This window comes from Schistocerca nitens, chromosome 1, assembly GCF_023898315.1.
Source record: "Schistocerca nitens isolate TAMUIC-IGC-003100 chromosome 1, iqSchNite1.1, whole genome shotgun sequence".
NCBI classification, from domain to species: domain Eukaryota; kingdom Metazoa; phylum Arthropoda; class Insecta; order Orthoptera; family Acrididae; genus Schistocerca; species Schistocerca nitens.
The window spans coordinates 877,869,913-877,883,572 of NC_064614.1; positions in this window are offsets into that span (position 1 = coordinate 877,869,913).

Genomic DNA, 13,660 nt, shown 5'->3' on the forward strand with positions numbered 1-13,660 from the left:
AAATGGTTCAAATGGCTCTGAGCACTATGGGACTCAACTGCTGAGGTCATTAGTCCCCTAGAACTTAGAACTAGTTAAACCTAACTAACCTAAGGACATCACAAACATCCATGCCCGAGGCAGGATTCGAACCTGCGACCGTAGCGGTCTTGCAGTTCCAGACTGCAGCGCCTTTAACCGCACGGCCACTTCGGCCGGCGGAGGTTTAATGTAACCAAAGGACCGAAAAGCGATACAATAAAGGATCTGTTTGAAAAATTTCAACGGACTGGGAACGTGACGGATGAACGTGCTGGAAAGGTAGGGCGACCGCGTACGGCAACCACAGAGGGCAACACGCAGCTAGTGCAGCAGGTGATCCAACAGCGGCCTCGGGTTTCCGTTCGCCGTGTTGCAGCTGCGGTCCAAATGACGGCAACGTCCACGTATCGTCTCATGCGCCAGAGTTTACACCTCTATCCATACAAAATTCAAACGCGGCAACCCCTCAACGCCGCTACCACTGCTGCACGAGAGACATTCGCTAACGATATAGTGCACAGGATTGATGACGGCGATATGCATGTGGGTAGCATTTGGTTTACTGACGAAGCTTATTTTTACCTGGACGGCTTCGTCAATAAACTGAACTGGCGCATATGGGGAACCGAAAAGCCCCATGTTGCAGTCCCATCGTCCCTGCATCCTCAAAAAGTACTGGTCTGGGCCGCCATTTCTTCCAAAGTAATCATTGGCCCATTTTTCAGATCAGAAACGATTACTGCATCACGCTATCTGGACATTCTTCGTGAATTTGTGGCGGTACAAACTGCCTTAGACGACACTGCGAACACCTCGTGGTTTATGCAAGATGGTGCCCGGCCACATCGCACGGCCGACGTCTTTAATTTCCTGAATGAATATTTCGATGAACGTGTGATTGCTTTGGGCTATCCGAAACATACAGGAGGCGGCGTGGATTGGCGTCCCTATTCGCCAGACATGAACCCCTGTGACTTCTTTCTGTGGGGACACTTGAAAGACCAGGTGTACCGCCAGAATCCAGAAACAATTGAACAGCTGAAGCAGTACATCTCACCAGCATGTGAAGCCATTTCGCCAGACACGTTGTCAAAGGTTTCGGGTAATTTCATTCAGAGACTACGCCATATTATTGCTACGCATGGTGGATATGTGGAAAATATCGTACTATAGAGTTTCCCATACCGCAGCGCCATCTGTTGTTGAAAATTGTAACTACTGTAATTTCGAGAGTTTGTCTGCCTGAAAATGTACTGTTGTCCCAAGCATATTGCAACAAACGGTGTATTTCTATCGCTGCTCGTTTAGTTTTTATTGCCGTTTCAAATATACCGGTCATTTTTGAAACACCCTGTATATGATGCAAAATAGTTGTGTTCACTTACACATGTTCCAATAGATCGTGGTCCGTTTTGTTGTGGTCCATGTGGTTTTCTTGCTCGATGGCTCGATGTACGAGCTCGTATATGTTACTGAATTCCACCACAACACACATACTGAAAATAAGTTACTGTAGCACACTTCGCAATATTCTTAAAATGCATGTTGAACATCGCACGTGTGTTATACACTGGATGTTTTTCTTTACAATGCAAAGATTATCACTAAGCAAAGATACAAAGATATCATTCATTAAATATCGATCAAGGATGTAAACAGAGCAAAGATGATGTGTAGGATGTGCAAAATGTAACATATTAATAAAAGAAAAATATTTGGATCTTAAGCGTGAATTTATTATAAAAATTCAGTAGGATAAATCGTTTTTACTAGGATTTTTATTTATACTGTCAATGGTAATTATTAACAAAGTACTTCAAAGCAAACCGATTACATATTGTAAAGTGGACATATATGTTTTATGGAAAAATGGGTGTCTTCTTGTTTCAAATTACATACAGCACACAAAAAACAGCTTTTCATTCCAAATATAAATTCTTAATTACTGATCTTCCTGAAAAACATTGTTAATAAAAATTATTTTTTTCGTCTTTCTGTATTTTACGCTTCACATGAATGCTTATGGAACATGCACCTCTGTTTTAAAGTTTAGGAATTGAACCTGGGCCGCATAGCTGGTAGGCGAGCATTCTACCACAGAATCACGTGGCCTATCGAAAAAATGACCTTGCTTTAGGATATTAAAGTCCCTTCAAAGACTTGAAAGTCAGTTTCCTCGAGAATTTTTGTGAGGCTCATTGTTCTATCCTGGTTGACTGATATTTGATTTCTGAAGTTCGCGTACATGAAATATAAAAAAATGAAAAAAGTCCGATTGCCATGTGGATTTGTGATTCATATTTGTCTGTTTACTCTTTATATTTATGTGTTTACTCTTTTTATTTATATATTTACCCTTTATACTTACCTGTTGTTAATATTCATATTTCCTGTTTACTCTTTATACTTATCTGTTTACTCTTTACCCTTATCTGTTTACTTTGTATTGCTTCTTCTCTGACTTTAGCTTTCGTAGTTCTTAGATTCGCGGGTTCCCGGGTTCGATTCCCGGCGGGGTCAGGGATTTTCTCTGCCTCGTGATGGCTGGGTGTTGTGTGCTGTCCTTAGGTTAGTTAGGTTTAAGTAGTTCTAAGTTCTAGGGGACTGATGACCATAGATGTTAAGTCCCATAGTGCTCAGAGCCATATGAACCATTTTTTAGATTCGTTTTAACCTTCAAACACTTACTGTACACAAAAGCAGGTAGGTAATAGAACAGAAACGTCTCCGTAATTTAAAATCATTTTCATTCGACCTTAGCCATTCGAGCTGGGGTGCTTCTTCGTTAGTCGCCACGATATACTTTAGGAATCCGGTCACAAATGATTATTTCTTTGTAACGCTATTTTCGATGTGTTGTAAGAGAGTTGCTCAGTTTTCTTTTCATCAGGTTTGATAGTCGTTCAGTGTTCAGAACCCTAGTGTAACAATGAATCTGCTACTGTCTTATAAAATTTTGCTTCGGTTCTGTGATTTCATTATAGTGTTCAACACGTACCGACTCATTCCGTGCTTTCTTCATCCCTGTCATAGCCCCGTTTCACCAGTGGTAACGCTTTCCCTGCTAGATCCACGGCTAGTGCTGAATGCCAGTGCCGTTAGTCGCACATTCTTGTGTGCCCCTCGTGGGCGTCAGTGGGGCCATAAAGCGTCACGAACGTACCGCTGCCTGCCATAACCTAGCGCACTCAGTGTCTACGGCTTTGAAACCACTGCCGACTACTGACGGATGTGGTGTAGGGATTTGCAAAGCGTGTCGCGAAGAGATGCCGTTGTTTCTGTGCAAAGACCTACGCGCACAAGCCTCTCTAATGTTGAAAATGAAGGCAAAACTGTTGCGAAACGTGATAGTATTGTTGTGTTATTTGGGTGCAATTTGTGCTCTTATGCAGAGTGAAAACGATATTTTTTCATCTTACTGCTACTAATGATACGCTGTGACATTAATAGCAGTTTGTCCGCTGTACAATTGTATTGAGAAAATAGCGTTTGGTTGAGCGATATGTGGCTGCCAAGTTGCCGTGTAGTGGGCGGGCCAGGTAGGTGAACGAGCACTGAGCAGCGTTGCGAGACTCTGCAGCGAGATGTGAAAGGAGTTGGGGTAGCAGTGCGGGCACCACTTCAAATCCGATGGCGGTTGGCGTAAACTGTGCCACTTCAACCTTACGAAAGCAGGGACAAATTGCCAGGCTCTGACTGTGATAAAACTATAGCTTCAAATATTCGCGACCCACTTTCAGACACGCTACAGAAAATCTAAAGACAGTGACGAAATCGCAGTAACGAGAGGAACACTCTAAACTGATTGCTATGTTCAAAAAGTAAATATTAACAAAGTTATTAACATACATATCGAAAACGGTTTGTAAAATTAAAAATAGGTTACTGATTAATTCCTGAAATAGTGTCAAAGCCAAGATTTCGCCACATATACACGAAAGATGAGTGATTTGATGCATTATCCCGATTTGTCTGCCGGCCGTAGTGGCCGAGCGGTTCTAGGCGCTTCAGTCTGGAACCGCGCGACCGCTACGGTCGCAGGTTCGGATCCCGCCTCGGGCTTGGATGTGTGTGATGTTCTTTGGTTGCTTAGGTTTAAGTAGTTCTAAGTTCTAGGCGACTGATGACCTCAGATGTTAAGTCCCATAGTGTTCAGAGCTATTTGAACCAATCTGCCTATGTTTATTAATGAGAATTTACTGAGGTAATGTTTGTAGGATGATCAAATTAGTAACACAGCACTGGAGTGTCAAGCTGAATAACGACTACTTTCCCCCTGTTCCGATTATGATGCTTAAGTTTAAATATTAGTTAATCAACCAGCAATGCTTAGCATTTAATAGTGTAATATCAAACTCAAAAATAACTAAAAGTACGACTGATGTATGTTTGAAATGTGTAAGAGTTGTAATATCGTAAGAATGCTGGTCTGCTTAGAAGTTACTCCTGGTTAGTAAGGTTGTTTGGTGAGGTCTGCACAGTCGACAGCCGCATGGGCTTAAGCGTCGGTTGGGAGAGAAATATTCTGATGTGTAACAGTCTGGGCCTTAGAAGAATTTTGAACCCTAACCGTTAGTATAGCCATCAGTGACTGAACTTTTGCCAAAGTGAATGTATTATTGTGTAAAGTTTTGAGTCAGCTACTGAAGATAAGGTGGGTAGATCACGTAACTAATGAGGAGGTATTGAATAGGATTGGAGAGAAGAGAAGTTTGTGGCACAACTTGACTAGAAGAAGGGATCGGTTGGTAGGACATGTTTTGAGGCATCAAGGGATCACAAATTTAGCATTGGAGGGCAGCGTGGAGGGTAAAAATCGTAGAGGGAGACCAAGAGATCAATACACTAAGCAGATTCAGAAGGATGTAGGTTGCAGTAGGTACTGGGAGATGAAGAAGCTTGCACAGGATAGAGTAACATGGAGAGCTGCATCAAACCAGTCTCAGGACTGAAGACCACAACAACAACAACTGAACTTCAGAAATTTAATTCATTTTAAATGAATTATTGCACGGCTAAATACCTTTGGTTTACATTTCGTTACTGCCTGCCAACAGTTTACTTGCTCTGCTAAGTCTGTCATTGATTTTTGTTTAGATTGATAGTGAAAATTTATTCTAAGGTTCTAGACTACATCATTTCCTTAGGAAACAAACGTTTAATATTTCCTTTATTTTATTAAGTCACTCGTTAATTTGTTAAAAATTTTCCACCAATTCCTATGCTAAATTAATGTGCCTCATGATAAATAGATGCCCTTAAAAAGCTTAAAGAAAAAAAAGCAACAGGCCATTACGGAACCTCTATTGTGCGCATGAGCCACATGCAACTTTAAGGTCGTGTACTCGCCCTGTTGTGGTTAGGTAGCATCAAATTGATTCCAACACGCAATTAACATCAATTAATGTTATCGAGACACCAGAAGCGTTTCACTGTGCAGAAAGTGTGGATTTTCGGATGTACTGGAAGACATGCACTTTCGTAAAAATTTGCAGCTAATGTTTGACGAGAGTACCCCTTCCTAAGACGCTGACTAGCTGGAGCCAGGGCCGGTTTAAGAAAGCGTGGGGACCCTATTCACAAATATCTACTCACATTTTTTCAATGCGTTATTTTACATGCATCTGATATGGGAGGGTAGCATATATTATAATTTTATTTCATTAATTGAAATATTATGTAAATAATGAACTTAAATTATGAAATTTAATTTATGGTGTATTTCAGATTTCTGAAATGTGTAGAAATATGTACAGTGGAATTTGTCAGGGCACACAATTTTAAAACTGTTAGGAATGGGTGTCTTACAAAGTCTTGGAAACGAAGAAAAAGATCTGAATGAGATTCACTCCGAGGCTCTTCCGCTGCTGACTGTGAAGAAGTGGCCTGGACGCACGTTGCGTTCTCTGTTGGGTGCGAGGCGCAGCCCTTAAGAATAATTGCGAGTCGTACAGTATTCTCGCCAAAAGATATCTCTGAGAGCGGTAGCGAGCCGTGTGCGCTCTAGCGAAAGCTCCGGGAGCATTTATCGTATGCCGCGTGCATACAGCCACAGAGATTGTAATACAGCTGTGGGTCAATGTGTTTCATTTCCGCTTTTATCTAAAGCTGAGGGAAAACTGTCATATGTGACAGTTCTTATCATTTCGCCACCCCCAGGTCCCCACATTTTTCCCGGTTCTCCCTTCTCTGTCGTTACGCTGTGCCGCTGTGTGTCGTCGCCTCCGAGAAATTGATCTGTATTTTCTGCACCCCGCCTATTTGGCTGTGACCATCGGCTATGCTGGCTGATGGCAGGAACGATTGCTAGAGAACTGAGCTGCGAGTCCGGCACCAATCACAACGAACGAAAGGTGAATAAATAAATCAAAAAAGAATTGTTGCTGCGGAACTTCTGTTCCCAAAACAGATAGTAAATTTCCACAGTTGTGACGTGTGGGCAGATGCAGCTCCTCCGGCGATCATGGAAGCAAGGATTCAGATTCGCCTTAGTATCAATTTGTATTCAGGAATTGGGATTGATGGTCTCACGTCGCTACACGCGTTACCGGACGTATCGACGGGTGCTGTTTATGAGATTATCCGCGCATTTCAAAGAGACAACGGGCATGTCTTACGCATGTCGTAGTACCATCACATCTTCTACGTCTCGCGTTTAACCCATAGGTTTATAGAGCCCACCCACAGCCTGCCTCAGGTTACAGATCCGTTATTATGCTCGTGGTCTTGCGGTAGCGTTCTAACTTCCCGCGCGCGGGGTCCCGGGTTCGATTCCCTGTCTTGACATGATTGGGTGTTGTGTCGTCTTCATCATCATCATTTCCATTACGGTCGGAGTAAGTCAATGGCAAACCACCTCCGCTAGGACCTTGCCTAGCACGGCGGTGGGGGTCTCCGGCATCGTCCCCTACGCTCCTCGTAATATGGGACCTCATCATCATCATTATATTGTCTGCTGTGATACGGGCCGAGCAGCTTTAGCTTGTTCGCAATGTTTCTTCATCTCCGTTAGTAGATAGCGTGACATGTTACATACCATTGCAAGGCTGAGAGATCGATCTATTTAGTGGTGTACAACACACTCGATTTTTATATTTTGCAAGTGGTAAGCAATCGGTTTCAGCTTTTAATAGGTTTATCCCCCCCCCCCCCCCCTCCCCACTGCCCCGCCAGGCCTCTCAAGAAAACACCCTCCGGAAATTATGAAGTGTGCGAAGCAAGGAAGAGGAATTGTGATATATGGTATGAGTGTGAGAAATGTATAATGGCGTTTCACATGCCTGTATTTATACGGGTGTACTACACGAACAAAATTTTCTAAAATAATATTATCTTCACACCTCATTACTTCAGTAAGTACTAATGATAGATTTTTAACGAATCACTGTCAAAAAAATGTAATTTTGAGACAAGTGTGTAAAACAAAATACGGTGGCTTTCGTAAATTTAAATAGTAAATGTAGGGTGTAATATGGGAAAAAATATTAGTAACTCAGTGGGTTAGTGAGCGATGGTTTGGCCGACGGGTGGCAGCAGCGTGGCCTCCCATACACCTACCTTAATCCCTTGGATTTCTGGCTATAACGACATGGAAACACATTAGCGTACGAATGGCCACCCAAAATTTCCGAGAATATTGCTGTAACCCCCCCCCCTCCCCCCATGAACCATGGACCTTGCCGTTGGTGGGGAGGCTTGCGTGCCTCAGCGATACACATACCCGTACCGTAGGTGCAACCACAACGGAGGGGTATCTGTTGAGAGGCCAGACAAACGTGTGGATCCTGAAGAGGGGTAGCAGCCTTTTCAGTAGTTACAGGGGCAACAGGCTGGATGATTGACTGATCTGGCCTTGTAACACTAACCAAAACGGCCTTTCTGTGCTGGTACTGCGAACGGTTGAAAGCAAGGGGAAACTACGGCCGTAATTTTTCCCGAGGGCATGCAGCTTTACTGTTTGGTTAATGATGATGGCGTCCTCTTGGGTAAAATATTCCGGAGGCAAAGTAGTCCCCCATTCGGATCTCCGGGTGGGAACTACTCAAGAGGACGTCGTTATCAGGAGAATGAAAACTGGCGTTCAACGGATCGGAATGTCAGATCCCTTAATCGGGCAGGTAGGTTAGAAAATTTAAAAAGGGAAATGGATAGGTTAAAGTTAGATATAGTGGGAATTAGTGAAGCTCGGTGGCAGGAGGAACAAGACTTCTGGGCAGGTGAATACAGGGTTATAAATACAAAATCAAGTAGGGGTAATGCAGGAGTAGGTATAATAATGAATAAAAAAATAGGAGTGCGGGTAAGATACTACAAACAGGATAGTGAGCGCATTATTGTGCCCAAGACAGACACGAAGCCCACTCCTAGTACAGTAGTACAAGTTTATATGCCAACTAGCTCCACAGACGACGAAGAGATTGATGAAATATATGATGAGATAAAAGAAATTATTCAGATAGTGAAGGGAGGCGAAAATTTAATAGTCATGGGTGACTGGAATTCGATAGTAGGGAAAGGAAGAGAAGGAAACGTAGTAGGTGAATATGGAATGGGGGTAAGAAATGAAAGAGGAAGCCGCCTGGTAGAATTTTGCACAGATCATAATTTAATCATAGCTAACACTTGGTTCAAGAATCATAAAAGTAGGTTGTATACATGGAAGAGTCCTGGAGATACTAGAAGGTTTCAGATAGATTATATAATGGTAAGACAGAGATTTAGGAACCAGGTTTTAAATTGTAAGACATTTCCAGGGGCAGATGTAGACTCTGACCACAATCTATTGGTTATGAACTGTAGATTAAAACTGAAGAAACTGCAATACAGTAGAAGAAGAATGGGTAGCTTTGAGGGATGAAATAGAGAAGGCAGCAGAGGATCAAGTAGGTAAACAGACGAGGGCTAATAGAAATCCTTGGGTAATAGAAGATATATTGAATTTAACTGATGAAAGGAGAAAATATAAAAATGCAGTAAATGAAGCAGGCAAAAAGGAATACAAACGTCTCAAAAATGAGATCGACAGGAAGTGCAAAATGGCTAAGCAGGCATGGCTAGAGGACAAATGTAAGGATGTAGAGGGTTATCTCACTAGAGATAAGATAGATGCTGTCTACAGGAAAATTAGAGAGACCTTTGGAGAAAAGAGAACCATTTGCATGAATATCAAGAGCTCAGATGGAATCCCGGTTCTAAGCAAAGAAGAGAAAGCAGAAAGGTGTAAGGAGTATATAGAGGGTCTGTACAAGGGTGATGTACTTGAGGACAATATTATGGAAATGGAAGAGGATATAGATGAAGATGAAATGGGAAATACGATACTGCGTCAAGAGTTTGACAGAGCACTGAAAGACCTAAGCCGAAACAAGGCCCCCGGAGTAGACAACATTCCATTAGAACTACTGATAGCCCTTGGGAGAACCAGTCCTGACAAAACTCTACCATCTGGTGAGCAAGATGTATGAGACAGGCGAAATACCCTCAGCCTTCAAGAAGAATATAATAATTCCAATTCCAAAGAAAGCACGTGTTGACAGATGTGAAAATTACCGAACTATCAGTTTAATAAGCCACGGCTGCAAAATACTAACACGAATTCTTTACAGACGAATGGAAAAACTGGTAGAAGCCGACCTCGGGGAAGATCAGTTTGGATTCCGTAGAAATGTTGGAATTCGTGAGGCAATACTGACCCTACGAATTATCTTAGAAAATAGATTAAGGAAAGGCAAACCTACGTTTCTAGCATTTGTAGAATTAGAGAAAGGTTTTGACAACGTTGACTGGAATAGTCTCTTTCAAATTCTGAAAGTGGCAGGGGTAAAATACAGGGAGCGAAAGGCTGTTTACAACTTGTACGGGAACCAGATGGAAGTTATAAGAGTCGAGGGGCAGTAAAGGGAAGCGGTGGTTGGGAAGGGAGTGAGACAGGGTTGTAGCCTATCTCTGATGTTATTCAATCTGTACAGTGAGCAAGTAGAAAAGGAAACAAAAGAAAAATTCTGAATAGGTATTAAAATCCATGGAGAAGAAATAAAAACTTTGAGGTTCGCCGATGACATTGTAATTCTGTCAGAGACAGAAAAGGACCTGGAAGAGCAGCTGGACGGAATGGACAGTGTCTCGAAAGGAGGATATAAGATGAACATCAACAAAAGCAAAACCAGGAATGGAACGTAGTCGAATTAAATCGTGTGATGCTGAGGGTATTAGATTAGGAAATGAGACGCTTAAAGTAGTAAAGGAGTTTTGCTATTTGGGGAGCAAAATAAGTGATGATGGTCGAAGTAGAGAGGATATAAAATGTAGACTGGCAATGAAAAGGAAAGTGTTTCCGAAGAAGAGAAATTTGTTATCATCGAGTATAGATTTAAATGTGAGGAAGTCGTTTCTGAAAGTATTTGTATGGAGTGTGGCCATGTATGGAAATGAAACGTGGACGATAAATAGTTTGGACAAGAAGAGAATAGAAGCTTTCGAAATGTGGTGCTACAGAAGAATGCTGAAGATCAGTTGGGTAGATCACGTAAGTAATGAGGAAATATTGAATAGAATTAGGGAGAAGAGAAATTTGTGGCACAACTTGACTAGAAGAAGGGATCGGTTGGTAGGACATATTGTGAGGCATCAAGGGATCACCAATTTAGTACTGGAGGGCAGCGTGGAGGTTAAAAATCATAGAGGGAGACCAAGAGATAAATACACTAAGCAGATTCAGAAGGATGTAGGTTGCAGTAGCTACTGGGAGATGACGAAGCTTGCACAGGATAGAGTAGCATGGAGAGTTGCATCAAACCAGTTTCTGAACTGAGGCCACGACAGCATTACATCTAAATATCAACCGTAACTATGCGCAACGCTTTTTCCATTGTTGGAAGCAGCACTCGATGTGTGCTGGCTGAATTGTATTCGAAATTATTGTAACTCGCTTGTATCTATTCTGTGGAGTCAAAACTCCGGCCTTTCAAGTTTTATCTCTTTTTGGTGAGAAAGAAGAAACCCCAAGGGGCTAGATCAGGCGAGTTGGGTGACTGTGGGGCAGTTGTCTGTTTTCGCAGGAATTCCTTCGCAATAAGCGAGGTGTGTGCAGGTGCAGTCTTTGCCCTGCCATCTCTAAGGCCTGTTTTCACCTCACGTCTTCCCTTAAGCTTTTCAAAATATCGTAGTAGAACATCTCTGTGACCGTGCACATGGAAGAAATTCTCTTCTTGACAATTCCATGAATGTAAAAAAATGTCATTAGCATTGGTTTAATGTTGATGCGAACTTGGCGCGCTTTTTTGGGTCACGAAGAAGATGGTGTCTTCCACTGCGAAGATGGTTGGTTTGTTTCAGAGTCATAACCTACGCCCCTGATTCATCGGCAGTTTTGATGACGCTGTATAGGAAATTTGATTCATTTCGAACTGTTGTTGGCAGTTCAGGGCACACCTGGACCCAATGGTCTCATTGATCGGCGTCCATAACACGAGGAACGAACTTCACTGGAATTCGTCCCACGTTCAGTTCATCAGTTCGAATGCGTTGACATGTCCCTTGTGAAATTCCAGAGTTCCAACTATTTCAGAAACATCATCGATTGTCTGCCTTCTGTCTTTGTGGAACACTTGAGGCACTTTCACGATCGTTTCCCAAGTACTGCAAGATGACTGTCGGCACGAGTGTTCGTCGTCTTCCATAGTCTCGTGGCCATCTTTACATAGCCTTACCTGGCCAGCATTTCAGCTTGGCTTAAAGCTTGCTTACCAGAAGCCTCCCTTATTATCACGGGGGTTTCAGGTCGAGTTTTACGAAGCTCATACTTGAGGAAGATCCTTTGTTCCTCCAAGTCACTCATTACGAAAGTCACAGAAATACTAGAACCGCGCGTATCGAAACCAGAAACAACGTTCACAACGATGCACTCACAATGGCGGGATATGGCAGACTGAAAGTTGAAAGATGCTACTAGAGGCTCTTGTTGTTGTGGTCTTCAGTCCAAAGACTGGTGTGATGCAGCTCTCCAGGCTAGTCTATCGTGTGCTAGCCTCTTCATCTCCGAGTAACTGCTGCAACCTACATCCTTCTGAATCTGTTTTGTATATTCATCTCTTGGTCTCCCTTTACGATTTTTACCCTCCATGCTTCCCTCCAGTACTAAGTTGGTAATCCCTTGATGCCTCAGAACGTGTCCTATCAACCGATCCCTTCTTCTAGTTAAGTTGTGCCACAAATTCCTCTTTTCCCCAGTTCTGTTCAGTAACTCCTCACTAGCTGCATGATCTACCCATCTAATTTTCGGCGTCCTTCTGTAGCACCACATTTGTGTCTTCTTGTGTAAGCTATTTATCGTCCATGTTTCACTCCCATGTATGGCTACACACCATACAAATACTTTCAGAAAAGACTTCTTGACACTTAAATCTATACTGGATGTTAACAAATTTCTCTTCTTCAAAAATGATTTTCTTGCCATCGGTAGTCTACATTTTATATCCTCTCTACTTCGACCATCATCAGTTACTTTGCTCCCCAAATAGCAAACCTTCTAGTTTCAGTGTCGCATTTCATAATCTAATTCCCTCAGCATCGCCTGATTTAATTCGAATACATACCATTATCCTTGTTCTGCTTTTTTTTTTTTTTTTTTTTTTGCTGTTCATCTTATATCCTCCTTTCAAGTCACTGTCCATTTTGTTCTACTGCTCTTCCTAGCACTTTGTTGTCTCTGATATAACAATGTCGTCGGCAAACCTCAACGTTTTTATTTATTCCCCATGGATTTGAATTCCTACTCCAAGTTTTTTTTGTTTCCTTTACTGCTTGCTCAATACACAGACTGAATAACATCGGGGATAGGTTACAACAACTGCTTCCCTTTCGCGCCCTTCGACTCTTACAAGTGCAGTCTGGTTTCTGTACAAATTACAAACAGCCTTTCGCTCCCTGTATTTTACCCCTGCCGCCATCAGAATTTGGAAGGGAGTATTCCAGTCAACATTGTCAAAAGCTTTCTCTGAGTCTACAAATGCTATAAATGTAGGTTTGTCTTTCCCTGATTTCTCTTCTAAGATAAGTCGTAGGGTCAGTACTGGCTCGCGTATTTCTACATTTCTACGGAATTTAAACTGATCTTCCCCGAGGTCAGCTTCTACCCGTCTTTCCACTCGTCTGTGTAGAATTATTACATTGCAACCGTGACTTATTAAACTGATAGTTCGGTAATTCTCACACCATTCAGCACCTGCTTTCTTTGGAACTGGAATTCAGACTTGAGGTAGATCCTTCGTTCCTTCCAGTCACCATTACGAAAGTCGCAAAAATAGTAAAACACGGCGTAGCGAAATCAGTGGCAGACTGGTAGTTGGAAAACACTACGTGAGACGCCTAACGACGGAAAATTTGTACTGCTAATTGTTTACATTTATTATGCAATCTCTTTAAAATTTTGGGTGGCTATTTTCGCACAAATTCGTGATTATTTAGAAGCAGGGCTGAAAGATTGGCGAGAATGAGTGGTCACCACACTGACAATCTCCTTCAGTGTCAACAGACAGATGGCTGTCATAGCACAGAAAGGCTAAAATCTCAACAACAGATGGCAGCAGTCTGTCGGAGATGGGCAAATAACGGATCATAGCGATCGATCGTTGATTGGCCG